The following is a 23,037-nucleotide window of genomic DNA, read 5'->3' as shown; positions in this document are numbered from 1 at the left end:
TGTTAAGGCTTATGCTTGCAACATCAATTCTAAAATTGTATTTGTTTCCACAAGTCAAGAACTCATCCTGTTACTTATCCAAGTAGTCTGGATGTTCTTAGCCATAATCTAACGATCTAATACATAGATTCAGGTTGATTGGCGCTTCATACATACTTCACATGCTCTAAGAAAGTAAGTCATGCGATGATTCCATATATCACAACGTACATGATGGATTAAATTGCAGAGTAATTCTCAATCTTATTCCATCAATTTGTCATTTTAGCTCATTCAGTTTCACTGAGTCTTTGCTAAAAAGTTTGTTGTGTGGTATGGTTGAAAGTCTCTATTAGAGTCTTTCATGTTTGACTTAGTATTTAGCCTAGCTTATACTTAGTTCAAACATTTACTTAGTTTTATACATACGGGTCGAAAGTCTTTCAAAGTCCTTCAATTCATGTTTAACACGGTAAACTCCTTTACACGTTCAAACATTTTATTAAGTCTATACAATAGAACTTAATACCCAATACATACTAAGTATCGTCTTTTGCTTGGTCCATTTTCGAAAATACTTTCAAATCTAAGCATTTAGCATTTGATAGTTATTTCACAATAGAGTTCGTAGACTTCTTATTGGACCTTTATATAATTTACTTTTGCTCCCACTAAACTTCTTATTCATAAGAATTTCTATGTTTCTCCATGAGTCAATCCTCTTATTAACTTCATGAGAAAACATGTTCCAATTCCTATATGCAATGCTTCCATTAATCTCATGACGGATTCCTTGAGCTTGCTTTTAAATCTAGCATTTATTTAGATTTTCAAAACCCTTAGACTATTTTCATAGTCACTTCCAAAATCCTATTTTAGGAAGGCGGTTTTGGTATCTATTTTGCCATATTTCATATGAGCAATTTTGCTAAAACAATCACGAAAATATTTTAGCATTCCGATTGGTGAATAGGATTTTATTAAAATCAAGTCCGTGAATTTAATTGTATCCTTTTCAACCAATCTAGCTATGTATGCATATACATTTCCACATTTGTTAGTTTTCTAATTGAAAACTTATTTGCAATCGATGGGTCTTTCACCTTTTATGCAAATTAATCAAGTTTCAAACATGATTTTCAAACATGGGGTCTGTTTCGGATTTTCATGGCCTCTAACCATTATTCGGAATTTGGATTTGTCGTAGCTATCTTACAAGACATTATTTACTATCTAATAGTAAATAGTATGCTTGTAAGTCTTAGGTTTATTTCTAACTTAATAGAAATTTATAGGATTCAATCCAAGCCTTTGGTGAATTCTATACCTATACGGGGCAATTGCATCAACCACTGAGTTTCAAGGTGTAGACACCTAAAAATGTCTTCCCAAAACCAAACCCGATGATGTACACCTTTCACTGCCATTATTGGTCGGGTTGAGTATTTAATCTTTGGAGTGCTTAAATCCATATTCTATCCAATACATTTCATAAATCAACCCATTTCCTAGGTCATTTGCCTAAACCATAACTTGTTATCCACTTTTCGTGTCCACATCGCAAAACCGAGAGAAACTGATTTTATGGCTATGTAATTTTGATCCAATTATTATTTGGTTGATAGGCCTTGAAATAATATTTCCAACCATATATAATAAGCCCAATTTCGAGCTATAACGAAAAAGATATGAGCAAACTAAACTCGGCCCAAAACCAACACCCTTCCACTAAAACTGCCATATCTTAAAATCTACAAATTATTTTAACCTTATTCTAATTGGGTTGGAAATTAGACTTGATAAGCTTTCCAATGATATATTATATGCCTTATTCTAAGTTACGGATCAAAAGTTATGATGATTTTAAAAACGCATAAAAAACTGGAATCGTCGCGCAGGCATCAAAACCACCGTGTCACGCGGAAAAGTGACACGAGAATTCTCAACGTGTCACGGTGACTGGTGCCGTGACACAAGAATTCTCGTGCTTATTTCGGCGTACTTTTCACGCGAAAATTCCCCGCGTCACGGGAGATGATGACGTGGCACGGGGTATAGTACCGTGACACGGGATTTTTCACCGTGTCACGGTGCTTTCCTGTGTGTTTTTCGCGTTTCTTTCCCACGCGCTTAAGAATCTGGTCGCAAAAAATCCACCATGTCACGACATGTCTTCCCGTGTCACGGTGCACATCCCGTGACACGGGATTGCTCCGTGTTTTCTCTGCGTAATCCCTAAACGCGTTTTCACTTCTCGTAACCTAATTATTTCCCGCGTCACTCAGTTTTCCCTCGTGTCACGGAATTTTCTCCCATCTGACGGTGCCTTCCTCTCGTGTGACGGTGCCTGGCATCGTATCATGGTGTTCTCTGCTGTGTCGCGTTGTTATTTTTTAGGGATTTTATCTTTTTAGGGTTCCGTGTGTTCCCTCTGCTCATTTTCCCTATAAATAGGAACCCCCTTTCTGCAGTTTGGGGCATCAAATCCTTCTCTCTTTCTCTCTTTTACACCAAAAATTATTCTATTCTCTCTCTCTCCCCCATATTCTAGGCTTTAAACCTATATTCCTAATTACACCATTCTTCCCTTAAGCATTCCAAGGAGTCCATACTTAACCCGAGGTTCCGTCCTTAAACCAAGGCGTGAAAGATACACATAACTGAGGGTTTGGACCAAATCAACTCTACTTTTTATTTAATTTAATTTAATTTCTATTTGATATATATATTTTTTTTATTGAAGTTACTAACAATTTATTCATGATGTATCGATTTAAAGGAACGCGCGGAATGTGAGTAATTAATTAATTTAATTACTTATTTTATTTTTAATATTGCTAATATCATGATTAGGTTTATTATTATTTTATTTGACTAACACTATTATTTTTGAATTGCTTCTAATATTAATGTTTATTCTATTATTTTTATTGATCACCATATTTCATGTTTAAAGGGAATATGTAATTGAAAATCACACGCCTAATAAGATAATTTGGATAACCGGTTTAGGTTCCTTTTTAATCTTGTTATTTAATTCAAGTGATCACAAATATTTTAGAATTATGTGTTGCATTAATATTCAACCAATTTAGCATAATAATAGTTTGGAGCAAATTAAATCTTTGTTTGTATGCCTTTGAGATCGCAGGAATCACTTTTCACTAAAAGAATCGAGTAGAGGCCAATACGGGCGAATGTGACTTCATGAATCACTTCGTACCATCATCCCCGATCCTCCTTTCGTGGTTCCAAACCATATGGGGTTAGTAATCTCATGGATTATGAATGGGGTGTAACCTTCACGGGTCAATCGTTGTTACCTATCGTTGTCCCTTATTGTGGTTACCTTTTTATGATTCGTGAACGGTTTACAAGTTCGTTAAAAACTTGTTGGCGGCTCCCTACTTTCCTTGTCCCTAATCGTATATGTTAATTCCCACTTCCTATGAGTGCCAAGCATATTCACAACATGCTTAACGTAGGCACACTACGAGCGACGCCTACACAAGGCGCTTCCAAATCCCTTTTATTTTGTAGATCTTACTCCAACATTTCTGATGTTTTGTGCGTAAGGAATTCTATTTTAAGGCACTTGTAAAGTTCTTTTGAGTATTCTTGATCAAGCATTCTCACGAAGTCCTTTTAAGGTCTTCTGAGATTCTCAGTTCTAGTTTGTTGCTAAGCTCGATGGTCATCGAGTTCATTTTCCTCCCACTTGTCGTTTTGGAAATGTGTTACTTCCATAAAGACACCAGTTAGAGCAACAAACACTATGTTCTCAATTAGATTGTGGAGGTAATGCCCGTGGTCTCACTTAAATGCTTACAAAGAGACATATATATTGTCTTTGGGTAAAAGTTCGTTGTAAAACAAACAGTTAGCTCCCTCTTGAGCTATCTTAGCCTTTAATGAGCCATTAAGCTCCCACTCAACCACCTAGCTCTTACTAAGCCGGTGAGCTCCCACTGAATCACTTTGCTCCCACTGAGCCTGTGAACTCCCACTGTGGCTAAGAGTTTTAGACATATACTTGAAAAGACATTTAGAAGATAATTCTATCCATAACTTAATATGGAGTCCTTTCTTAGCTTCAACATTTTGTTTAGTGTAACATTAGTCCTTTGTGCAAATCTTAAGAACTTTATAGGAAGGGATGTGATCCATCATTGTTCGAGTCATTTTAAATGGCATCGAGGTCTCTATGAAGACATACTATGTTCTTCGTGGAGTTATTTATGAAAATTTCAATTTCATAACTTTGTGATGGTCACGCTTGGCTCAAGCAAACATCGCTCAATCAAATCTAGACGTTTTGATATCTTGCCAAGTCGATTCTGTACTTCACTGAACTCTTGAACTATTCAAGGTCAAGTTTGTTCACGTTTGATAAATATAGCCATATTCTTTTAAATTCTTTGTGAAACGTTGAAGTAAATGAATCCTCTTTAGCTTTCGGAGTCAATTGTCTATACCAAGAACAATAGCTCTTTACTTTGTCGGTTTCAACAAGTAAGACTTGCTTGTCTTAGAACGATTCCGAATCGATCAACTATCAAGAGACTATCTAATAAAGCCTTGAGTACGTTCTTATCGATGAGAAATTGCTAAAGATGTTCAGAACGCAAATCATGCCCATGAATTTGAGCTTTTGCTAGTTTATCATGTTAAGATAATGTTTGTTTATAATCAAGCATTCTTGACTCATGGTTTAGACAACCATGCCATTCAAATAAATTTGCAACTATTGCTCATTGCTTTGAAGGTGAGTCTTTCCGTGTGTAAACGGATCAATTGCTGATTATGGAACACAATAATCATTTATTTGTTCCAGCCTTAGCTTAAAGGTCTTTAAACAAAGCATACGTCCTTACAACTGATGTAGCACCACTTGCTTCATTCTTAGCTTATAAGTCGATAACTTAGCTTATCTTCAATAGTTTGAGGTCACTTTCAAAGTGGAATACTTAAGCAGTATCCAATACTTGTGAAGATAACGAATTGCTAAGTTAACTACAATAATATGAACTCATGGGTTGAAATGGAATCTTATTCCTTTTCTTCGTTCCTCGTATCCTATATTTCTTATCATACTTTATCTCATAATCTTTTAAGAACCATTTCTTTAAGAGTCTTTGATTTTTATACTTTGTTAGGCATAATTAAGCATCTAATGCGCCGTAAAACACAGTTCCATCTTTTCCTTTAATTCACGCTTGAATTACTACATCAATGAGTCCTACTCATCTATGTATTAAGTGAAAAGATATGTTGGTTGTCAATATTGACAATTTGAGTTTGCAACTCAATACTTCATGTTTTATCAAAACTACCTAGTATTTTGAATACATGATGTCCAACCGTCCTTTCGAACTTTGTTATAAAAGTCATTTATGAGAATTGTATTTTAGAAATGCTTTACTTTTCTTTGAGAACCATTCTCAAAGATTTCCTTTACCAATCGTGGAAAACAATACAGTTTGATTTGGAATTCTACAAATATAAGTGCAAAGTAAAACCATTTATCAAGTAAATAACATAATAAGTTTGAAAATTAAAGGTATTCATGCAAATCTTCAATCTTATTAAACGTCTTATCCACACATTAAAATTGTCCCCATTTGGCGAGAATAAGTCGATTCCAAGATCCGAAGAAACAAAGAGTGGTTAAGCATGCTTTAGCTTGTCTTAACACTCAATCTCCTAAGGTAAGCAACACTTTGCTAATGGCTCCAAGCCACTCTTGGTTGAATAAATCATCGCATCTAATGCTCTCTCAACAATTTATTCACTTTGTCACGACATGTTAGGACACCATCACTCATATCGTTGAGTAGAACCAAAACCAACTTGCATACTCGGTATGCCTTACGCTCCTTGGAGAGGTAGTGATGCCTCGCTTTGGCGTAGCCCACCACTACCCTCGTTCGGTTGGTAAGTGTTGTTTTGGAATGGCAAGTTTTACTCAATATTTAGGGACCTAGGGTTTCTATGTTGGTTGATTTAAGTGAACTTAATTAATCATCACAACATTCAAAATCCTAAACATGCATCTAACATATAATTTATATACATAAACATATATATATCGAAAAACATAAATAGAGATGCATTTGGCAACTAGCATGACCCCTTGAGATCTTCAAATCTTCAAAAGGTCTTCATTTGCAACTTCATGGCTTCGTCTTCCAAGAATTGACCAAAATAAATGCAACTACTAGTATCTACGATTAGGACTAATCTAAATATTAAGGTACAAAAATACTTAACGGTTTGCAAACCGTATTTAGATTTACAAAAATACATCACGGATCACAGTCCGTATTTTCTATCCTAATCGGGCCCCACTAGTTGCCATTTCATAAAACCGGTGAGAGAATATACCCATTCATCCATTCACTATCTGTGAATGGCCCATGCATTTTACAACGATAAACAAGTAACAATGTATAAACACGCGTGAACTAGTAACTAATCTAGGCGGTTAATCCAATTAACACTTCTAATTAAAACTAGTCAAAGTTGTTTTAACCGGTTATGTAAATAAGCGCAATTAATATTTGAAGCTCCCACTAAATTCCGCATCCAACTCAATTAATCCAATTAATTAAGCCGGTAAAACCCAAAATTTGTCAAAATAAATTTTGCCAATGCCGCTCAAAACCCGATGCCTAGCCTCCAAAATTTTAATTAAAATAATTAAAATAAATTAAAATAAACAAAACGGCCAAATAGAAAAATTAAAACGAGAGGAAAAATTCATCGACTACCCAAGGCTTGCCTAGGAGCCTCGGCCTTGCGTGCTGTGATGCTGCTGGGCACTGCTTGGGAGCGCGTCCTCGATGCGCGTCTAACTGCAGCTGCCTAGCACTGCTACTACGCCTTTCATCCAACTTGCACGCCCCTCATGCACCAAGTCAACACACAGCTCTTCACACACACCTAGCACCACACGCACCAAGCGCAGCAGCCTCGTCCCTCGGCAGCCACATGCGGGCTGTGCGAGCAGCCCAGCTGGCCGAGGGATACACGTGGCTATTATGCCTTGGTTTGCGTGCTTGTGCCTCAGGATTAATTCCCGATTTTGTGTGACATCTCTAATCAATTCTAAATTAATTTTAGAATTAATTCATTGAGAAAAAATGAAAATTTAAACAAGTCTAACTTAAAATAAAATTTCAAAGTGCATCTAACCAAAATAATTCCCAAGAGCCATTCTTTAATTAAATTGGTTAAACTTGGTGTAACAAAAATAAGAGGGCAATTACTCACTATCTTGAGTTTTTGACAAAATAAGAGGGAGTTGGAAAAATGAACATAAGTCCAATAAAGATTCCAACTTTAATACTTGTGAATCCTTGAAAAAAATTATATCTTCCAATGTAAAGATAAATAATTTTCTATCACAAAGTTTCAAACTTTATGATTCCAATTGTAATACCCCATATTTTTATACGTATTTTATTTAAAATATGTATTTTATAAAGTATTTAAATAATTTTAATATTTTAATTATGGAATTTTAACTAATATTTTTATAAAAGGAAAGTTTATTTAATTTCTTTATTTGTAAAAGTTGGGGTTTTATTTTAAGAAAGTTTAATTTTAACAAGTTTTATTAGGGAAGGGATTAGGAAAAACTAAAAGAGGAAAGTTTAGGGAACAAGGGATTGGTTGAGAAGGGGTATAAATATCCCACTTATGAGGCAAATCAACTTTGCCCAGAGTGGAGAAAACCCAAGGTAAACTTCTCTCTCTCTCCTCCTTATTTTTCCTTCTTTTTCTTTTCCCCCTTGCCCCTTTTTTTTTTTCGGCTGCTCTTTGCTTCCCCCACCGCTGCCAGCCATCGGCAGCAGGTGGCCGCTGCTGCCAGCAACCGGTGGCTGCCTTCTTTTTCCCTTTTTTTTCGAGTGTATAAAAAAAAAACTTAGCTTTATTATTTTAATTTAATCTATGCTTAAATCTAAGTGAATTATGAGTTTTGGGATTTGATTTCTGATGTTTGATTATAATTATTATGTCAATTAATTTTTAGATTTGATTTTAATTAAAAAAGCCCCAATTTTTGAAACCCTAGGTTCTTGATTTATGAATTATTGAAGGGTTATGATGTATATTGGTTTAGATCTTTGTTTTAAGTGTTTTAAGGCTTAATTACAATAAGTTTTAATTAAAATAAAGTGCTTGAATTTTATGTAGAACACTTAATATTATGTTTCTTGAAGGAATTTTAATTACCCATAAGTTGGGACTTAATTATGGTGTTTTAAATATAATTTCAGCTTACTTTAATTAAATTATGAGGGGTTTTAAAATAGTATATATATTGCTGGAAATTTGTTTAGAGTGGATTTTAATGCTCTATTATGATTTTAATGTGTAGGAGACTTCGAAGTAAGCAATTTCTACTAGTCGTGGCAATTTTAAGATCGTACTCAAGGTACGTTCGCGTACTTAGCATATTTTGATGATGTAGAATCATGCTAGGCTTGATTTCAATCAATTACAAGTAGTACCATGCTAAGGTTTATGTATGGAATTGTGAATTAATGGTGTTGGTGATTGAATTGTGAAGCATGAATTATTTGTGATGGTTTATGGATTGGAAAATTATATTTCGGGCATGTTGTGTTTGAACCGCACTTTTTTTTATGGCATGCTAGAATGCATGATTAATTAAACTACATGTTTAATTATGTTTGGAATATTGAAAAGGAATTTTATTATGGTTCAAATAATTTTTATTGATGCTTTAAGCATGAGGAAGGACCTATATAAGTGTCTATGTACACAAGGGATAAATTGTATGTTGGTGCCTTTGTGCACTTAAGGTGTTTTTAACACCGAGGGATAGGATTTTTGGCGCTTTATGCGTTTAAGGTGTCTTTGACACTGAGGTAGAATTAAAAAGGGTTCAACATTAAATAATATGTGGTCACTAATTATTCAAGAATTAAATTGGTATGTTTGGTTGATTGAATAATTATTGTTGATTGATTTATTATGCTTTGAGAGTCATCACCAAGTCCAATAACATGTGTAAATAACGTAAAGTGAAAGAGATTACGCACCAAAACTCTTGGAACGTATATACCTTGAGTATGAACAATGGGGGGAGTTATGGGGTTTTATATTTAACCATAACTTCTAATGGAGTACAGGACGCTTTACATTCCTTTTTATTTATTATTATGCGCAGGAATTCCGCCACTTTTGAGTGGTTTTGTCGTTGGCACGGTTAGCTCCCGTGTCAGTTAACCTCAATTTATTTGGGGGAGGTATAGTTGGAAACCCGTTTGATGCGTAATCAACGCTAAATGAATTATTTAGTGTCTAGTTAAAGTGTTTGTTGATTTTTGGGTGTGCTTGTAAGCAGGTGCATTGAGGTAAGTGTGTGTTGATAGGTGAAAGCATGGTAGTGTGTTTAATTACGCTTATGTACTCAGCTTTGCTGATTGTGTGTGTTTGTGTGTTTGGCCATGTCTTTATCTTGGCCCTATGATGACCCATTTTTAATGGAGAGTAGTGGGGACAAGTAGAGATAAGCTTTTCAGGTATTGAAGCATATTCATGATGGGGCATGAGTGAAGAGTGAATCATGCTAGTTTCCATTAGTTTACGATGTATTTTATGCTTTAATTATTTATGACGTATTCTTTGTGGACTTACGCAAAGGTTTGATTTTGGAACGGTTTTGAATAAGGGCCTTTAATGGTTCCAAGTTGTAGTTTGATTTTATTTGACTTTGTTTGTTTTTGTTTTAAACTTTACTTTCGTTTGGTTGACTTGTTTAAACGGTTTTTAATTTTAAGTCTTCCGCTGTGTATCTTTGATAGTTGCCTTAGCCGTTTTCACGGTGGCGGTAATGTCTTAGATATTCCTAAATCGTATTTTAAAGAGTAAAGTGGGTATTTAAAGGAAAGGAATTTCTAAGGTGTTACACCAATCAACTAAAAAATGATTAAATCAACAAAGTTTAACAAAAATTCATGGAATTTAGTAACATTAAGTTTCCATTACATAACATAATTAAAGATTGAATCTTTAGTACTTGAAAGCCTCAAAGAACAACAATTTCACACTTAATGCAATTATTTTGCAATTATGTGAAAAATAAAACCAAGCTTTCAAGCACAAATTACCACCAAGTAATCATGCCTAAAGAGGTTTAAAATTGCATATAAAATATGTATTGAACCAATTACATAACCACCATAAATATGCAATTAATTTTCAAGGTTAGAAAGACTTAAAATTTTTCATCAAAATGAAAAATCCCTCGAAAAGTGCATTTCTGGTCGTTTTTTGGCTAAAAATCGAGTCCTAATAGAGTAAAACCATTTCCAGAATGCCTTTTCCACACAAAATTCACTATTTTTGGGTCAAAATCTGGGTTCGGGGCTGATGATAGCTTTAATACGAGGTTAAAATAAATAAAACGAGCTATTAATCTAATTAGCAACTTAAGACCAGAAAAATTACGCCATAAAAACACCTTGAAAATATTATGATTTTAAAAATAAACGAGCGAGGCTCCAATACCGCTGTTGGGGTTTGGTAAGTCCAACTTACCGCGGAAACAACCCCGACTCAAAGAACCACTCGTAATTAATAAAACAATAAAGCATCAAAGGATATAATCGAAATTTACCTTTGTAGCGTGCTTCGCCCTCAAAGTCGGGCTCTTACTTGAAAGCTTTAAGCTCCGAAAATACGCGAGCCTCCTACGGAAATCCACCCGCAAAAACTACTAGCGACTTTTAGGTCTGTTACCTCGAGGTTAGCGAGGTCCGACCAAAACCCGAGTATTATGTGAGTTTAAGAGTTTTTGCTAATGCAATGCTCTTTTGAACTCCTACTCAAGCAAGCAATTCTCATGCCATGCTTTGGCTATTTATAAGGAAGGATAGCTTGTGAATTCCACTCATCTTTCAATGTGGGACTTTTCACAAAAAGATCCCACATGGAAAGATTGACGAATTCAATTCTTAGTTAAAAACCAAGGAACAAGTAACAAGTGTCACATGGTTAGGTGAGGACCACTTTCCCACTTGGTCCCCAAGGCATTTCACATGCAATGTGAACTAACCATGTGTCACCCAACCTTGAGCCCCAAGTTGGGTTCGGTTGGGCCATTTTATTTTGGCTCGTGTCCATGACCCATCGCCCCGGGTCCACGACCCTTGCCACATGTGTCGCCATAGTGGCGCGCTGCCACGTGGCACCTTGCCACTTAGTGGCTGCCACTAGGTGGTTGCCAACGTGGCGGCTGCCACGTGTGCGGCCACATGGCGTTTTTCCATGTGTGCTGCCACGTGGCACGCTCTTATTGGGCGCACTTTTCTAGCCTTTCGAGTGGCTAGTATTTTACTTGTTACTTGAAGCATTTTCCCGTCTCGCCAAATTTTAAATTTTGGCTCGTCATTTGAGATTCTCCGACGCTCGGTTTCGACGCTCCAAGCTCGAATTACCGACATCTAAATATTTAATACTCGGGCAACGAATTAATTTCTTCCGAATTAATTCGTCGAGTCGGTTTGTTTACTGCTAAGGGTGTGACCGAAGGGTTCAGTCAAGATTAAGCTGTAATATTAATTATGCATTAATATTACTGTCGGAAACGGCCTCCACCTAGGCATTCCGATCACTTGACCTTACTGAATATATTAGCTTTCTAATAATTCTGAACCCACTAACGAAATAGTTCACTTGTTCGAAGGACACCATTCCTTTCATGACTAAGTAACCCTTGACTGACTTACCCCTAACTAGCTGATTAACCCCGAACTAACCGAGTAACCCCTTACCAAGTAACCTCAACTATTCTTTCAAAAAAATGTGTGAGCCACATATGAAAGTTTGTGTTGTTTAAGAAAAAAAATATCTTAATTATAATTTAAATTGAATAACATTTTCAAAACATTACATTAGTTTAAAATAAAATTAATAAAAAGAAAAAAAAGGGAGATAGAAAGAGAGATGTTGTAGTATACTTTTAAATGTTACTTTGTCTAATCGCAAACTCATACTAAATTTAGAAATTTAGAATTCAATGAATCAACAACTATAGTATGTGACTAACTTCTTACAAATTAAATTGTAGTTTATTGGGATAAAGCTAATATCTTCAATGTAAAAAGCCATAAGAAGATTGCAAGTGTATTGTTATTAAAGTATCCATAGCTAATTACAGAGTATTAATTGATTGAAATTCTAATTATAAATTATTCAAGGAAGTAACAAAAGCATCATTTATTGATTTGATATTCACATTTCATTATTGTTTGAGTTTATAGCTTCTATTACTTAATTTTACAAATACCAAGAAAAAAATATATAATCTTTTTGTGATAAACGTAGATATAAATGTCTTTCCTGAATATAATAGTTCATATATCACAAATTATGTTAAGAATATTATTTTTTATTTTTTTTAGCTTAGTTTATAGTTGTCAATATGTGTAGACACCTAAAAATGTCTCCCCAAAACCAAACCCGATGATGAACAATGTAATACCCCGAAATTTTGAAAATAAATATTAAATAAATATTTTAATAATTTATTCAATTATTTGAATTAGGAGCCAAAATTAATTTTTGGTGCCAAAAATAAGTATTTAATTATTTATTTTAGTACCTTAAATCAATAATAATTAATTATTTTGGATAGTTCATATTTTATGATATACAACTATTTTAGTTTGATATTATCTAATATATTTTTTTTTTTACTTCAAATCATTATCTTAAACTATGATTTCAAAAAAAAAAAAAAAAATAAAAAAAAATAAAAAAAATTGAAGTTGGCCGTGAGAATTGGAGTGATTCTTTTCAACAACCTTTGTTAAGTATCTTAATCTATCTTACTTCCTATCTTATTTCCCTAACCAATTAACACCTATCTTATTTTTTCTCTAATATCTTTCATTAGTTTCTTTTCCACATAAATTAACCTAGGCTAAATGGCATTCAAGTTCATTTAACTAACCAAACTTATCTATTTTTCATACTAATCCTATACCTTCTTAAACTCTATCTTTTCCACCCTTAAACACTATAAATAGACCCTTCATTCTTCCCACTTATTCACACCAAATCAGAAATTCTCTTCTCTACTCTCTATCTCATCACCTTCTTATTACTCTATCTAGCTTAAATAAACTCTGCAACCCATAACCAAGTTGTTGCCACCAAACAACTACCTCTTCCGCCACCAACGACCACCCAACTATACTAATAGCACTATTTTGATAAAGGTTAATATTTAGGTAGTTCATGCACAACAGAAGGGTGTTTTTGTTTTTGTGTTATTTTGTTAACCTTATATAAATTAAGGTTATTTAATTTGTGTAGGAGGAGTCTCTCGATCGTGGTCAAGTTTAGTAGTCGTACCTTTTTGTTCTCGTGATCAAGGTACGTATAGGTGGCTAGGTCCTTGATACAATTTTTGAATGCGTGTTTTGTATAATGTTTGTTTTAATGATTGTTGAATAAATGTTGCATATGAATATTTAAGTTAACAATTTTCATGACGAGTTAAAGTATATAATTTTATGATTTGAAGGTTTGATCTCTAAAAGTGTTGATCGATTTAATAAAAGTTGTTTGATTTATAAATCACTTGATTCATTTAAATTGCAGCTCATTATGAGCCTGAGTATTTGATATTTTAATTGTCCCTCTACCCGGGACTGGTTAAGTAAGACCATGAACTTTGTATGATCTGGTCTTTCCTCGAGTATAGTATAACTTGCTTGGGGGGTGTGCACACTTAGGTGAGGAAAATTGGTTTAGAAATATATCCAAAAAAAATTGAGAAGTTTATAAATTGGAAATCTATTAATTTGGAAAGCTTTTATTGATGGATATTACTACCCTTGGAAGGTTTAATTATTTTTGGAAAGTTTAATTTTGGAAAATGACTCGTGACAGGTTTAAATTTAAATGGTTATTTCGAAAGCATGTTTGCCTAATAAAAGTATTTACATGCCTTGCACTTATACGTACTTAGCGTTTTTGCTAATCTGCTTTCCTTTTTGTTTTGGTTCGCCCTGTTTACCATTTTGGTAAGCAGTCTTGGTTTCAGGTGTGAAGTTGTTCATGCGCCTACTAGAGTCGGGATTGGGATCACATAGTTAGGAATTAATTTTATTTATGTATGGACAAGTTTTTATTGGTTTATTTTGAAACAGTTATTATGGTTATTCATATTATTAATAAAAGTTAGTTATTTTTCCGCTGCAATTTGAGTAATTAATTAAGCCTTACGTTTTCACGTGCCGGTAATACGCCCAAGTCTATCTCTATGGTGTTTGTATACGTATAAATATAGTATTTACGTAGAGGGAGATTTGGGAGTGTTACAAACAATATTTCACCACCATTATTGGTTGAGTTCAGTATTTAATCCCGAGAGTGCTTAAAAAATCGTATTTAATTAAATTCAGTTTAAGAGTCCATGGATGATTCTTGATGTTTAGTCAAAGCATAGTTTATTTTTAATTTTGGCCCAAACCTTTTTATTTTATTTATTATTTTGGCCCAATTAATAAATACTAAATCAGAAATGCCCCGAAAATTATCAATCGGCACTTTAAAAGGCTGAACCAACTTAGGGCAAAAATGTATTTAGACGGAAAAACGGACGCAGAGTTTCTCGAGTCACGGCAAAAAGCACCACGTCACGGGGCTCAATGCCGCGCCACGGTGTGCATCCCCGTGACACGGTGCCAGTGCTGTGCCACGGGGCAGCTCCGTGTCCTTTCCGCATAAACCTTCAAGCGTTTTATCTCCCGTAACCTAATTATTTCCCACGTCACACTATATTTCCCCGTGTCACGGGATTTTCCTCTGTCTGAAGGTATCTGACACCGTTTCGCGACGTTATTTTTTAGGGTTTTTTTTTAATTTTTTTTTAATTTTTTTTATCTTTATCTTTTTTAGGGTTCCGTGTGTTCCCTCTACTCATTTTCCCTATAAATACTCCCTCATTTCTGATGTACGGGGCATCAATTAACTCTCTTTTTCTCTCTTCTATGCTCTAGCCTAAACACTAGCCTACCCTTCTTCTTTCAAAATTCCCTCTTCAAGCACTCCAAGGAGTCCATACTTTACTCGAGGTTCTGTCCTTAAACCAAGGCGTGAAAGGTAGAACTGTTTGAGGGTTTGGCCCCAAATCAACTCTATTTAATTTAATTATTGTTTTATTATTTTTCCTTGAAGTTACTAACTCGTTTATTATTTTATAGTTGCAAGCAAACAGAATCAAATTAAGAATTATGTTCCTTTTGTTTCTATTATTTTTCTAACGATTTTGTATTGTTGGATTTATTGTTAAATTGCTTCCAATATTAATGTTTATTCAATTATTATTTTTTATCACCATATTGCATGTTTAAAGGGAATATGTAATTGAAAATCACGCTTAATAAGATAATTTGGACGACCGATTTAGGTTCCTTTTTAATCTTATTGTTTAATCAAGTGATCACAAATAATTATAGAACTATATGTTGCATTAATATTCAACCAATTTAGCCTAATAATAGTTTGGAGCAAATTGAATCTTTGTTTGTATGCCTTTGAGATCGCAGGAATGCTTTTACTATAAGAATCGTGTAGAGACCAATACGGGCGAATGTGACTCCATGACTCACTTTGTACCATCATCCCCGATCCTCCTTTCGTGGTTCTAAACCATATGGACTTAGTAATCTCATGGATTATGAATGGGGTGTAACCTTCATGGGTCAATCGTTGTTGCCTTTCGTTGTCCCTTAATCGTGGTAGCCTTTAATGATCTGTGAACGGTTTATAAGTTCCTTAAAAACTTGTTGGTGGCTCCCTACTTTCCTTGTCCCTAATCGTATTATGTCAATTCCCACTTCCTATGAGTGCCAAGCATATTGACAACATGCTTAACGTAGGCGCACTTCAAACGACGCCTACAATTTGGCGACCCCACTGGGGAGGATTCTTGGTTATTTATCGATTTGAGTGATCGGTATTTAATTAAGATGAGTGGATGAGACTTGAAAGATTCTTGAAAAATATTCCTGTGATTAATTTGGCATTTTTGCATAAGCATAGACGTTTTAACGTCGCATTTAAATCTCTCCCGTAGGAAAAATTGAATAACTTGATTGCGAACGAAGGAAAACAGGGCACCAGTCAGATTTTCTGACTGCCGCGCCACAGCAGATGCTGCCGTGTCATGGCGCCGTACACCGTCACATGGTGTGTAGCACCGTGACACGGTACAATCTGTCGTGTCACGGCAGTCCTTAAATCTGTCTAGTGGCTTATTTTCTCTTCTCACAGTCAACTTCCTTCGTTTTTTCTGAAAAAACGTGTGTGTTCTACATATGTCTCAGCCCCGGGGGATTTAAGCTCTATCAACCCAAAAATGCTCATGGCAATAAGGGTTCATCCGAGTTATTAAATCCACCCAAACCATGGAGTCGAGTTCGATTTCATCACGAACTCGCAGAGCCGCCCATTGGCATACACCCTCAAGAGAGGCTGCCTTGCTAACGCGTCCGAACTCTTAACCATGGTACCCTTTTGACACCCAAAGCTTGACTAATAGTTGAACATAGATCTTTACCTTAGGTTGCGAACTCTTTTTACATCATCGTGACTAAATGATACGTGATTTATTTGGTGCTAACCCACATGTGTTTGCTCATTTTGTTTAACCTATGACCAAGGGTTTTTATTTCCACATAGTAATTAGTATGGACTTAAAATTGATTAAAACTTGGAAATTACGCAAAGTTTAGGTCGAAAATTGTGCACAGTGTCACGGCAGGTCTGCCGCGCCACGGTGTGCAATGCCGTGACATGGTGCAGTTTGCCGTCTGAAGGTGCACTATACCATGTCACGACAGTCAGCACCGTGACACGGTGCATTGTACCGTGTCACGACATTCAGCACCGTGACACGGTGCCTAGGAGGTTTGTCCAGTCAGTCTTTTTGGTCTTTGTGCGTTCTTATGTGGTTCGTATGTCTAGTTTGATGTCATGTCTAGCTGTACGGTCATAACACGTGTCCATAACCTCACTAAATCACTCACATGTCGTGTCAAGTTCACACACTTTTCTGTTAGTCGTGCACCATTTTATGACTGTACTTTAGGATGGTCTTGTGTCGTTTTTTTTGGAGTAAGTCGGATGGTATCCTCTTATACATATTTTATTTAGAAAATAAAGAAAATTTTGAAAAAAAATAAAAATTTCTTGCTTTTTTGTTTTTTGGATGGTCAAGATTAAGTCTAGTCATTAAAGGTGTGTTTGTTTCGATGCTATATCACTTGGTCAAGAAGCAGGGGTAGATTGTGACGGTTCGAGTCAATATCTCAACAACCTCTTATACCAAAGAGGAATACAAGGAAACTACCACAATCATCTCCTCAAAGTCCGTCTCTAGTCTACTTTCAACTAATGGCTACTAAGGAGGATATTGCTAATATTAACAGGACCATTGAGATGTTGTCTAACATGATGCAAACACTCACCACCAGGGTCAACACGGTAGAGCAAGACAATCAAAACAATGTCACTGCGACTACAATGGAAAAGATCAAAGAACATATGAGTAAGATTTCTGAAGAATTCACCTATGTGGAGGAACCTGTCACCTCTTTTTCCATAAGGGACAAGCTTCCCGAAAAATTTTCCACTGCTGACATTCCCAAGTTCAAGCCTACCGATAATCCGCTGTTCCACTTGAAGGCTTTTTCTGCGACCATGGCTCTTAATGGATTAGATGTGACACTCTTCCCTACTATGTTCCCTCTTTCCTTGGAGCATGCCTATCAACAATGGTTCTACTATCTGGAATCCAAACATGTTGCGACTTGGGAGGATGTTACTAAAAACTTCATGAACCGTTACAAGTGTAACATCCAAGCCAAGACTTCTGAACGTGAACTCTCCATTCTCAAACAGATGGAGAATGAAGGCTTCACTACTTATCTAAGCAGGTGGAGAGAAACAGCTGCACTCTTGGTGGATCCTCCCAAGGAGAAAGAGATGGTTCGCTTATTTATTGCAAATATGACTCATAAGTACAAGCAGCACTTGAAGTTTCCGCCTTTGAATACCTTTGAAGTTGTGAACGATATTGGGATCAATATCGAAGATGAACTGATGAAGACTGCTGGTAGCAGCAACAACAACAACAACACTTGGGAAAACAAGAAGAACGACACTCCTTCTTCGTCTTCCAAGCCTAATAATGCTACCAATAGCGTCAATGTCAATGACGTGTTAGCTCTTAATGCTCCCACTGATGAGTGGCATTTATGCCACTCTTTTATCCTTTTTCTCTAAGGGTTCTCCCCTCATTTGCACTTGTTTGGCCCTTTATCTAAGCATTTTTACTTAGTTTTGCTTCCTCTTTTCTTTTCTCCCTTATCTTCCCTTCTCTTAGTATTTTCGCTTTGTTTTTATTTTGATTTCCATGCTTTGGTTTTGTAGGTATTATGTGCCGAAAGAAAGAGGATATCAAGAAGCCAAGCTAACTGTTGTGCGTGGGGTGCTGTGCGGCTTCTGTGCGGGCGCGCATGTTAGGCTGTGCGGGCGCGCAGCCCTGTCAGAACCCGCACAGCCAGACTGAAGAAACAGAGCCTAACCAGAGAGTTTGCGCGACTTGCTGTGCGTCTTCTGTGCGGGCGCACACACCTGATGCGCGGACGCGCAGGCCTACTGTGCGGGCGCGCTTATTTTCCCCGTACCCTTAAAGTTGCGGCCGCGCACTACGCTGAGAGGGTGCACACACCTACTGCGCGGGTGCGCATATGTCGTGTGCGGGCGCGCACGGCTGGGTTTCTAATTTATTTGCGCCTTGTTGTCCAAGTCTCTTTCTTTTAGGGGGAGCCACATATATATAGACGGGACTCTTTGTAATAAAACACACTTAGTACTAATTCCATAGAACATTAGCCTAATCTAGAGAGAGAAAATAGATTGTTATTCAAGCTTCCTTTATTGTATTCAACTTTGCTCAAGTTTTAATCTTCCATGAATCAAGCAAGTATCCAAGTTTTCATCTTTCTTTAATCCTTTCTTTAGTAATCTCTTCTCCTTTCCTTTAATATTATTTATTTGTTTTATTGTTACTTATTTTTGTCAATCTTATTACTTTATCTAGTTATTATTGATTTCATTGATTTCAATCATGTTTTGTTTTGAGTTTCTTGAGTTTATTTCTAGTTTTGATATTATGTTTAATCTCCCTTCTTTAGGCTAATCTTTTAGCTAGGGGAAGGGGTGGAAGATATGATTTGATATTGGATGAATGATGATGGTTGGATTGAACTTATGCCATATATAGATGAAAGACATGATTTTTATTAGCTTAGGATTATTGTTGCACTCTATTTGATATTTTCTAGTTTAAATGCATGAAAGTGATTTAAACTAGAATAGGATCACCTATATTTTAATGATTGCATGAGAATGAGTTATTAAAGTGGAGTTTTTATGGATTGTGCTTCTTTATTCTCTTGATTTGATTGTAACTAATAGGATGCATGAGAATGATCCTTATTAGTGTAGACCTCTTTCATTGATTTGCCTAGACTATTGGGTGAGAATGAATTATTTAGGTAGAACCTTGTGTTCTTTGGCATATGTTTCATGATAATCACCATTATTCCCCTCTTTCTAATCATATTGGACACCCCCATATCCCTAGGGTCATTTTCTATTGATTTAAATCATCATTTTCTTACTTACTTGTAGTTTTAGTGTTCAACTCAACAAAACCAACAAAAACAATCCCCTTTTCACTCTTGCATTAGTGATATTTGATGTTGAATTAGCGTGCTTCCCTAGTGGTTCGACCCTTTACTTGCCACTAACTAGTTTAGTGTAGGTTTAGGTATTATAAATGATTAATTTGGTTAGGGTGGTATCATAACGACCTATCATTCCGTGATCAAATTTTGGCGCCGTTGCCGGGGAAGCGGCTTGTTTAGCGAATATTATTGCTTTTGTTAGAGTCATTTTGCTTTCTTTTGTTTTTGTTTTTTTTTTGTTTTATCATACTTGTCATTGCTAATTGTTTTCTTAGCTTTGGTGAATGCTTAGGAGGTCTCAAGGATCACCCTCACATCAAATTGACCACTGTAGACACCTAAAAATGTCTCCCCAAAACCAAACCCGTTGATGAACACCTTTCACCGCCATTATTGGTCGAGTTGAGTATTTAATCTTTGGAGTGCTTAAATCCATGTTATATCCAATATATTTCATGAACCAATCAAATTTCTAGCTCATTTCCCTAAACCATAACCTATTTTCCACTTTTCGTGTCCACATCGCAAAACTGAGAGAAACTGATTTTATGGATATAAAATTTTGATCCAATTATTATTTTGTTGGATAGGCATTTAAATAAGCTTTCCAACCATATATCATAAGCCCAATTCCGAGCTATAACGAAAAAGATATGAGCAAAACATTAAACTCGGCCCAAAACCGACACCCTTCTACTAAAACAGCCATATCTTAAAATATACAAATTATTTTGACCTGATTCTAATTGGGTTGAAAAGTAGAGTTGATAAGATTTCCAATGATATATTATATGCTTTATTCCGAGTTACGGATCAAAATTTATGATGATTTTAAAAACGGGTAAAAAACTGGAATTACCGCGCAGCAGCTAAAATGCCGCGACGCGGTAAGATCTGACGTGGCACGGGAGAAATTCCCGTGACACGGTAATTTGGAGGGCATTTTCATGTTTTTTAGTGCCCCGTGACTTGGCATAAGTACCGTGACCCGGCGCCATATGCCGTGACACGGTGGACTTTGCCGCGTCACGACGTTTTCTGCCGTGTCACGGTGCTTAAAACTTTCCCGCGTCACGGGGAACTGTGCCGCGACACGGGAATTACTGCCGTGTCACGGTAGGAATTCCCGTGTCACGGTGCCAGTGCTGTGACACGGGACAACTCCGTGTTTTTTCCGCGTAATCCCTTCACGCGTTTTTACTCCCGTAGGTCAAATATTTCCCGCGTCACGCTAATTTCCCCCGTGACACGGTAGAGTCTGACCGTGTCACGGTACAGTCTGACCGTGTCGCGGTAGCCTTTTTTAGGGTTTTTATCTTTTTAGGGTTCCGTGTGTTCCCTCTGCTCATTTTCCCTATAAATACCCCCCTCCTTTCTGCAGTTCGGGGCAGCAATAATCATTCTCTCTCACCTTGCACCAAAAATCATCCTCTTCAACCTAATTTCTAGCCTCCTTATTCTTCCATAATAATTCCCCTAAGCACTCCAAGGAGTCTATACTTAACCCGAGGTTCCGTCCTTAAACCAAGGCGTGAAAGGTACAAATAACTGAGGGTTTGGACCAAATCAATTCTACTTTTTATTTAATTTAATTTTCATTTGCTTTATTATTTTTATTGAAGTTACTAACAGTTTATTCATGATGTAGCAATTTAAAGGAACGTGCGAAATGTGAGTAATTATTAATTAATTTAATTACTCTTATTTTATTTTCTTATTGCTAGTATCATGATTAGGTTATTTTATATTTGATTTGACTAACTCTATTATTGTTGAATTGCTTCCAATATTAATGTTTATTTTATTATATTTATGATCACTATATTGCATGTTTAAAGGGAATATGTAATTGAAAATCACGCCTAATAAGATAATTTGGACAACCGGTTTAGGTTCCTTTTTAATCTTGTTATTTAATCAAGTGATCACAAATATTTTAGAATTATATGTTGCATTAATATTCAACCAATTTAGCCTAATAATAGTTTGGAGCGAATTGAATTATTATTTGTATGCCTTTGAGATCACAAGAATGCTTTTCACTATAAGAATCGAGTAGAGGCCAATACGGGCGAATGTGACTCCATGACTCACTTCGTACCATCATCCCCGATCCTCCTTTCATGGTTCCGAACCATATGGAGTTAGTAATCTCATGGATTATGAATGGAGTGTAACCTTCACGGGTCAATTGTTGTTGCCTATCGTTGTCCCTTAATCGTGGTTGCCTTATAATAATCCGTGAACGGTTTACAAGTTCCTTAAAAACTTGTTGGCGGCTCCCTACTTTGCTTTGTCCCTAATCGTATGTCAATTCCCACTTCCTATGAGTGCCAAGCATATTCACAACATGCTTTAACGTAGGCGCACTTCGAGCGACGCCTACAACCACGAAATCAATCGAACCTTGAGACAAGTCCGTAGGCTTTTTCAAGACGAGGGAAGAGGTTTTGGTGATATAGTTGATAGTGAGAGTGATACTTACTCTTCAAGTTCACCACGCGAATTAATGGCGGGACAAGAGAATGATGTTTTGTTTCGTGAGTTCGGAAATTCGGAGGATTATGAGCTCACGGGAGGGATTTTGCTACCCGTCACGGAAACCAACTTCTCAATCCATCCACAATATACTCGAATGGTCCAATCGGAGCAATTTTTCGGAAGTGCAAGTGAGGACCCTATTGAACATTTGGACCGATTCCTTGAATTGTGCGCAATGATGAAAACCAATGAAGTGAGTCAAGACTACATTCGCATGCACCTTTTCCGGCAATCTCTCACCGGACGAGCAAAGAAATGGATAAAGCAAGTAAAGCCTAACACTCTCACAACATGGAGGGAGGTTGTAAAGGCGTTCTTGAAGCGTTTTATCTCCAAAGAGAAGACCGCCGAAATGAGAAGGAAAATTGTATCATTTAAGAAAGAGGCTGATGAAAGTCTTGGTGAAGCATGGGAGAGATTCAAGGAGTTGGTACAAGCATGTCCCCACCATGAGTACAATCAAGGGTTGCTCATGCGGTTTTTCTACGACGGATTGGAGCCCATGTCAAGAGCCAATTTGGATGCGGGGGCGGGTGGTCAATTAATCAAGATCCCTCAAAATCAAGTTGAAGCCACAATAGAAGAGGTAGCAAAGAATTACTCCTGGGTGGCCGAAGAAGAAACGCTCCAAAGAGAGGTGGTATTTACGAATTAGAGAAAGTTGATCAATTACAACATCAAATTGATCAACTAATAAAAGGGCTTTCCAAGTTGA

At 36.3% G+C, this 23,037-nt stretch overlaps 1 non-coding gene across 1 annotated transcript; it reads right to left on the bottom strand.

Moving 5' to 3' along the window:
* Positions 1 to 22,671: 22,671 nt before the first annotated feature.
* On the bottom strand, positions 22,672 to 22,779 carry LOC145633353 (small nucleolar RNA R71). The gene has a single exon (XR_014112684.1). It is a non-coding gene; the product is annotated as a small nucleolar RNA R71 (small nucleolar RNA).
* Between the last annotated feature and the right edge of the window lie 258 nt (positions 22,780 to 23,037).

The sequence above is a fragment of the Chenopodium album genome, chromosome 5 (genome assembly GCF_948465745.1).
Source record: "Chenopodium album chromosome 5, dcCheAlbu1.1, whole genome shotgun sequence".
NCBI lineage: Eukaryota > Viridiplantae > Streptophyta > Magnoliopsida > Caryophyllales > Amaranthaceae > Chenopodium > Chenopodium album.
Note: the sequence above shows the minus strand (reverse complement) of the source record. Positions and strands in the feature narration are given on the sequence as shown.